The sequence below is a fragment of the Canis lupus genome, chromosome 11 (genome assembly GCF_048164855.1).
Source record: "Canis lupus baileyi chromosome 11, mCanLup2.hap1, whole genome shotgun sequence".
In the NCBI taxonomy this organism is placed as follows: Eukaryota; Metazoa; Chordata; class Mammalia; order Carnivora; family Canidae; genus Canis; species Canis lupus.
Genome location: NC_132848.1, coordinates 68,752,898 through 68,761,189, shown reverse-complemented (window position 1 = coordinate 68,761,189; position 8,292 = coordinate 68,752,898). Strand labels below are relative to the sequence as shown.

The 8,292-nt window shown below is 50.8% G+C and overlaps 1 protein-coding gene across 2 annotated transcripts in view; it reads right to left on the bottom strand.

Moving 5' to 3' along the window:
- Positions 1-7,961: 7,961 nt before the first annotated feature.
- MEIS1 (Meis homeobox 1) overlaps positions 7,962-8,292 on the bottom strand; it is a 136,011-nt gene continuing 135,680 nt past the window's right edge. For both annotated transcript variants that reach the window (XM_072768636.1, XM_072768635.1), the window contains one exon: positions 7,962-8,292. This exon is cut by the window's right edge and continues 1,220 nt beyond it. The gene's annotated coding sequence lies outside the window, so the exon portion shown is untranslated.

The following is an 8,292-nucleotide window of genomic DNA, read 5'->3' as shown; positions in this document are numbered from 1 at the left end:
TCCTGTCTACATTAGCATTGAGAGAAAGTTTCAGAAATCCACCCAGGGAGCGGGGGGGGGGGGGGGGGAGGAAGGGGGAGAGAAAAAAGGAGAGGAAAAAAAAAAAGAAGAAAGAAAGAAAAGAAAGAAAGAAAGAAAGAAGAAGAAGAAGAAGAAGAAAGAAAGAAAGAAAGAAAGAAAGAAAGAGAAAGAAAGAAGAAAGAAAGAAAGAAAGAAAGAAAGAAAGAAAGAAAGAAAGAAAGAAAGAAAGAAAGAAAGAAAGAAAGAAAGAAGAAAAGAAAAGCTAGGCTTGGTTTTTCTTATTTCAGATCTGTAATCAATCATGGAAATAGGAGGCAGCAAAATTGTAAAGATTCGATAGATTAAAATGCAAATGAAAGGTAGAAAAAGAAACATTAACATGGCGATCAAAGATTTAATAACCGTAAATCAGGTTGTTTTTTTTTTTCTGTTGCAGCTGCAGTTTGTGTGTGTGTTTATGTTTTAATCATGTTCGTTCCATAAATAAATAATTTCTGAAACGAGACTAATTTTTCATTATTTTAACCGTGGGCTATAACACTAAATATTAAAAATAGAAAACGTACACGGAGCCAGATCCCCAACCAAATAAGAGAAAGACTTGTGTTGATTGGTTAAAATCAAAGGGTTCCATTTGTGTGTTCTGAAAAAGGGTATTATGCTAAAAAATTCTATCTCGACTGACAAAGCCCAAAGTTTATTTTCCCTTTAATATTTTATGTTAACGACAAGATACCATTTATATTAAATATATGCGCTGCTGCATATCCATTTCACTTTGAGCACTTTCAAAGAACGAAAGTGCCAGAATATTTAAATAATACAAAACATATATTATTTCAAAGTGATTTGATAGAATTGCTGGAAAATAATACTTTTTAGAAGAACCCGCCTCCTAGGGAAAAATTAAGTGATACTTCGACACAGTCGAAACTTCTCTTAGTTTTATCAGTAAAGTTATTTTTCCAAATGGGAATATTTCAGCCCTTTGTTATCGTTAGCATTCGATTTAAGGTTTCGGGTCAAGGTGTCAAATTATAGGAACACACTCTGTTTTATTTAACTACTCATTTTCTCATTCGGTGAGAGCTTTTCATTTAGATCTTTTTATTTTAAAATGTTGATGTATATTGTGGATTTAAAATTATTTCTAAAACTTGAAAAATAAGCCCACAGACTCGGTCGGTCTTTTCTTCCCTTCCTTCTCTCCTTTTTCTTTTCTTTCTGTCATTTATTTTTTTGGGGGGAGGGGGGTGGGTAGTCATTAACATAAGGAAAATTCATCTTCAGAAGACTGGGAACTTCTCAGTCTTTCTGGTAATACCGCCTTGCAATGCTTAAAATAAGCTCTTTGCTTTACTTTGTCTTTGGAGGGGTTTTTCACCCTAATTTATGGACGTGATGAACTAGAATGATCTCCATTTCTCCTCTTTCCACAAATTAAAATGATAACCAAACCTGGGATACTTGTTTCCTTTCTAAAACCTTTAAGTTAACTGTGAGCTGAGTTGCTGTCCACTCCCTCCCAGCCACACAATCACGTTTTCACTGTGACGGTGCAATAATGCATTTAGTTTAAAATTACACTTGGACCTTTCCTCCTTTGTATTTTTTCATTTACTTCAGTGCAACAAGATGACTTGATTTTCATGGGATTACATGAACTCCATTCAGCGTTGCTGGGACATTTCTGCTCAACTAAATACTTCCCTTAATAGACAAATGAACTTCTTTTTATTTGCTGGAGTTTGTAGAGGGTTTTAGATACAGAACGTGCAACTGATTTAGTTATTGTTGTTGTGAGAATCGAACAGGCACAAAAGTCATTTATCTAAACCGAAGAGATATGAGTCTGTAAAAGCGAGCAGCGAGGGCAGAATCGTGGGGAATTATCTCAGTTTATAGCTCTTATTAATTAAACCGGATGTGGTTTTATTCTGATCTTTTAGTAGCGACCTTGTTAAATGCTCCCAGATACCTTTTACCCACTCACCCCCATTTTTTTTTCATTCCTTAGAGAACTTGGGTCCCTTGTTGTTGGGCGCTGCTTTTTTCTACACTATAGCACTAAGCAGTTGCAGTGTAAAATCGCGGGAGGCTACAGACGACCGCACCCCTCTCAGGAAAAAAAAAAAAAAAAGGAAAGAAAGAAAGTAAGAAAAGGGAAGCAACGCTTCTCCCATTCAGTTTCAGCATCTTGTTTCGTTGAAATGCAAGACAGGTACTTGATTTAGCATTTAAGCAAAAGGTTACACAAACCGCGTTTTAAAAAGTGTTGGGATGTCCGACAGGGTCAGCCCCAGATCAGATCATTTTTTGAATGCAGACCTAAAGATAATGAGTACTTGTTGTATTAAAGGGGACAAACAGTACTTTGGCTTCCTCTGACCCCAGAATGCACGGCTCGGTTTCATTGATCATCCTGCTTTATGAGATAATGCAATTACAAACATCAATAAGGGGCTGCAAGGGGAATCATTATGCGGTGACAGTGATAAATGACGGTGCAGAAATAGCATGCTTTTTCCCCCCTAACAATCCAGGAGCCCAGGGGCTCCGGGGGCTGAACACAGTCGCCAAGGAAACAGATGACATCCCAAACGGCACCAAAGGAAAAAAAATGAACAGTCTTTCTTTGCCTTTCACTCTTTTCCGTCTTCCAAAGAGTTAGTTTTGGCTCAAGCAGCAGCTGCCACACAGGCATTTCGTTATTTCAGACATTAAAGACGGGAGCGGGCGGTGGGAGTCTCCTTCTCCCCCATCCCCACCCCCAGTAGATAACACACAAAGCGGGCCCTTCACAGTTTAGGGACCACCTGAAAAGGCACCTCTGGAGAACGCGGTCGGGTGGGGTACGTGGGTCCGCACAGCCCTGGCCTTGTGTTTCCCCCGCTTCCACGACCGTCCGGGGGAAACTGAGTCTCCAGGACGAGCTGGCGCCTCGTGGGTCGGCCAGCGGGGACGCGGCGCGTGGCCCGCCTGCATCTCCCCGCGGTGCCAGACGCCGCTCGGAGCCAGAGTTGGGGGGCAGGGGGGGCGTCTGCAGGGGCGCTTGCAGCTTTGCTGGGTCTCCCGGAGGTGGCACCGCCCAGGGGCGCAGGGCTCTCCCCCCAGACGGAGGCATCTGGTTGTTTGAGGCCCCAGGGGGCCCCCCCTCCAGCAGGGCGCTTCCGGGGGGGCCTCGCCGAGCGCCCCCACCCACCCGTGTGCAGGTCTCTGGGTGAAGCAGGCGAGCGCGAGAAGGCGAAAGGTTACCCAGGCTGGAGTTGCAAGACCTGAGGCCGCGGGGCGTAGGGGTGCGTGGGGGGTGAGAGCCCGGGGCCCCTCGGTGGAGAAGGGGAGCGAGCCGCTTTGGGAGGAGGGAGGGGGCTGGGAGCGCAGAGGTGTGAGTAGGGGGGTGGGGGTGCCCGGGGCGCGCAGGACGTGGGGGAGGCGAGCGGGGCGAGCCCAGCCTCGGGGCCGCGGGAAGCAGGCGCGGGGCTCCTGACCCGCGGGGCAGGCGGGGCGCCGAGCGGGGGACCCCAGCGCCGCGCGCCTCCCCCCGGGCCCCCGCGCGCAGAGCCGGCTGCGCGGCCGCCGAGCAGGTGACTCGATTCGCCGCTGCCCGAATCGTCCCGGTCCCGGGACTCGTTTTCCGCCTGGAGATGGAGATGGTCGCTCGGGTGGTGCACGTACCGCCTCACGGGGAGAGGTGAGCGCGCCCGCGGGCGGGCCGGGTCGGGGCTCCCGGGGCCCCATCCAAGGCGGGCGGGCGGCGCGCGCACCCCCGTCTCCAGGGCTTCAGCGCCCCGCTCTCCCGCCGGGGCTGCGGGCGGAGGCGCGACCCTGGGGCGCCGCCCCAAGTGTCCTCCAGCCCCCCCGCCCCGCCAGGGACCCCCGGGGCGCCCGTTTTTAGGGCCAAAACTCTTCCAGATTCAAACGGTGGCGAACTGATTGCTCAATGTGTTGTTTGTTTTTCCTTTTTCAGCTCCGCCTTGGGAGAGAATGTTACGGACACGCTGGCGGGCGGATCCGGCCAGAAAGGGATCCCCCCGCCCCCCCTGCACCCCCCCTGCACCCCCCTTGCACCCCCTCCGCCTTCCGGCGTCTCCCTCACCTGGGAGGGGCTCCCCAGCCCCGTGCACAGCGCACCTGGCCACCCCGAGAGCTGCGGACCGCCTGACAGTCGGGCGCGCAGGGGGGGCGCGGGAGGGGGCAGGGGAGCGCGCGGGTGCGGGCCACGCGGTGCCACGCGGTGCCACGGCCCTCCCCCGCGTCCCGGCGCCCACCCGCGGGCTTGAGCCGACCCAGGTGTTCACCGCGTTCCCGCGGGCCGAGGGAGGGCCTGCCGGCATCCACAAGGGCTCCAGGGCGTCCCCAGCAGCCCGTGCCCGGGTCCCCGCGCCCTCCGCGCCCCGGGGGCGCTCCGGGAGCGATGGCAGCGGGCAGCCCCGGGTCCCGCACGAAGGGGGCCCGGGTTGCCCACGACCGCGCCCGCGGAGCCCCGGCGGCCCCAGGACACTTGACTTTGCTGTCGCGCCGGGGAGGAGACAGCGCGCTCCCGGGGAGGGGGTGGGGGCGCCCCCAGGGGCCCGCGCTCCAATGGGAGAGCCGTGGTCAGGGGCACAGGGTCCGGGCCGGGGTCCCCGCGCCCGGGGAGGGGGGCGCACGGGGCGGCCCGCGGGGGTCGGTGCCCCGCCGGCCCGGGGCGCGCGAGCTCTCCCTTCTCGGGAGCGTCGGACCCGCCTAGGAGGTTTCCGGGGGCGGCGGGGCCGGAGGGGCGGGGAGGGGGGGCTCGGCCCGGGCCTGGCGCGCGCTCGGTCCCCGCGGCCCGGACCCCGCGCCCGAGCGCCGCGCGCGCCTCCCGCCGCCCTCCCCGGGGCGGAACTCGGCGGCCGGGCGCCCGGTGGGAAGACACCCGCTGCCTCCCGAGGAAACCCTAATACCATCCATACAGCTTTAATGCGTTTATAATTCGATAAGTGATTTCAATTTGAAATTGTTAGTAACTAATTTTATGGGTAATTTTTCCACATCAAATATTTAAGCATGAGATTAAGGGAGCCAGTTCCGACACAGGATAATAAGGGGGTTTCCCCCCACCCCCCGCGCCTCCGCCTCCGCCTCCCTCCGTTTCCTACCGAGTCGTTTTTCCAAATCCCCAAAAGATGGCAGTCGAAGCCGACGTTCCCGGGCTCCTGCGGCCCTGCGCGGGGAGGAGGGGGCGGGAGGGCGGGGGCGGAGGGGGAAGAAGGGAGAGCGCCGGGGAGAAGGCGAGGGAGAAGCTAGACGTTGCACCGACTTTTCCAAACTAATTCTTTCACGCGTTTCTAATGCGGGCAGAAAACAGTGGTGGATTTCCTGGAAATGTCCTGGCAGAAAAGAAAGCCAAAAAAAAAAAAAAAAAAAAAGTGCCTTGTGGCCTCCGAGCAGGGGATGGAGGAAAGTCAGCGCCCTCCCCCCCTCCCCTCCCCACCCCACCCCACCCCAGCCCTCCACCCCCAGCCGCAGCCCCAGAGGGGAGACCCCGAGAGGGACGAACTGGCTTCTTTGTATTTTAACATTATATTCAAATACTGTGCAACCAAGCAACTTGTTTTCTGGAGGACAGGGCTCAGCAAATTGCTTAATGGGGAGAGAAGAGGTGGGGTGGGGAAAGGTGATGGGTGGGGGGCGGGCTGCCGGGGAGGGGGGAGGCTGGGGCCAGCGGCGGATGAATTGCAGACCAGTTGCCAAAACTTTTTTTTTTTTTTTCCTGCTGCTGCTGCTGCGGCTGCCTTTGCTGCTGCCTTTGCTTTGAATGTGGGTAACTAGGAAACAGCAAGCCGTCTGAGAAGACGGAATTTCCAACGTGTAAAATGTTCTTAACGGAACCATTGAGCGAGTGCAATAAGGCGTGAGGGGGAACTAATCTTCCCATTTAAATGTTTGTGGCAATTTTATCTAAATGAATTTTAATGCTAAACGAGGGTAATTCCCCATTTGTAGCGCGTTTACTTCTCTTTCCTGTGCTTCTAAAGCAGTCGAACATCATGCAATGAACAATAACAATAAAAATACTGTCAAGACATATTATTCATTTCGAATGTGTTATAATTACAGCTGATTAAATATGATAGGGTAAAATATTTTTGATTTTTTAAAAAAATATTTAAATCCTGCCTTAAAAAAAAAAAGTCTCACTCAACCAGCGGGCTTCCCCCCCCCCCCCATAAAATAATAATTTTTTTTAAAAAGCAGGTACAATTGCGTGCCCTTGTTTAGAGGAGGGCGTTTTGTTTTTGCCTTTTAAGAAACATCAGCAACACCCTCAGCACCTCTGTTCTTTCTTTCTTTCCGTAAGTGTCCTCAATAACGTCGGAGCTGGCTCCGAAATTTGCAGGAGGAAAAGCTAAGAAGGGAGCGGGGACGCCCAGGCCGGGGGAGAAAGGCCGGGAGCATAGTCAGGCCCTCACCAGGCCGCCACGCGGAGCGGGGAACGCAGGGGAAGGACGCAGGGCATCCTACTTTTTTTTTTTTTTTTTTTTTCTAGTTCATTGGACACTAAGGATCTCGAATCTTCATAGTCTCCATATTCCCCGATTCTCCCTCACTGGCGCCCTAGGTCTCCCCCGGCGCCCGCCTCTCCGCCCCCAGCCCCCCAGCCCCCGCCGCTTCCCATATCTCTCTCCTCCTCCTCCTCCTCCTCCTCCTCCTCCTCCTGCTCTCTCCTCCCCTTTCTTTCCCTCCCCCACCCGGGCCGGAGCATCCGTCAAGAATAAAGGCTGAAAATACCCTACTCACCCAGGCCTGGACTGGGGAGGAGGGGCAAAGGGACGGGTTAGTTTATAAAGTTTATTATGAATTTTTAAAGTAAATAAATGGTGGTTCACTGCTAGCAACCAGCCCCCCCAAGAGAGAATTATCTCACTTAAGACGGACTATTTACGTCGCCGAGGAACTGCCAGCGGGTCCGCAGGAGAAATTTAAACAATCCGGCCTAGGGGGTGGGGGTGGGGGTGGGGGTGGGGGTGGGGGTGGGGGCGGGGCGGGGGCGGCCGAGGGTCCAGCTCCGTCCCGGGCCGCGCACCCACGTGTTTAGGGACAAGGCCCAATAAACAAAAGGTGAGAATGCGCGCCGCGCTCCAGCAGGTGAGTCAGTCAATCACACGTCACCTAGTAAACCCAACCCACAGCTGGTTTCTCTTTTCAAATAGAAAATAGAATTGTTCAGGGCGGGTTTATAGGGTGACATGGGCCGGAAAAGTCAGACTGGAGTTGAAGGCGCTCTCCTCTGACCCATCCTTTGTTTACAAAGCAATCACTCCTAAAAGGATGAATTTTTTTTTTTTTAAACCGAGGATTTGCCTTAATTAAAATATTTGTATATTTCCCTTTAGCTTTGGGAAGCACGTTTTATAGCAGCAATTTTATTTAAATAAAATTATAAGCTAGTCCAGCTTAAACATGTTATTTTGTACCATTTAGCTGGCTGCCATGCAGAAATTCTGTACAGCTGTTCTGGAAAATTGGTTAATAACCAGTTTTATCCAATGAGAACATAGAGCATATTTATAAAAATTAGATTTTGAAGTCTGGTCTCTTCAATTCACAGAGTTAATTCCCTAATAAACATCTACTGCTCATCCTAGGTAACGTTCTCAGTAAAAGACTTACCTCTGTACTTAGGTTTGCCATTACGTGCAAGAATAATTTCACTGATATTAGGTGAGTAATTCTGTTGGATGCAATCTGAGTCTACAGTTAGTTTAGTACCCTCAGGCCTTAAATTTGCTGATATTAGGAGTTCATTAAGTCAGCTTAAAGAAATCAGTGACTATTATCAAATAATTTACTTTGTGGTTAAAATGTTCAAGTACAAATATGTCTTAGGGAGCTAAAATTAATTTTCCTATTTACTGCATTAATCATTAAAAATTTGGGGGGGCAGTAAACAAATTTTTCAAGCAGTGGAGTCAGCATGACAAAAATAATCTTGTTTTTATTTTAGATTCAGATTTCATTACTGCACTCAAACGTTACTACAACTGGGCTTGGCGTTATTATACAATCCAAACTGTTTTCGTCAGAAACGCTAAGACTCAGTGTGCAATGATTGTTATTAATAATTAGCTCCTTGGTTTCTTGATAGAAAAAGGCTATCAACAAGCATTTGTTTATCCACAACAAAAAGTATAATTAGCTTATCCCACTTAGTAAATCTTGTATGCATGCCAACTCATACCAAACTGCTACTTTTACAAAAAAAAAAAAAATTGCAATAATACAGTTCATTTTTCCAGTCCTTTTTGC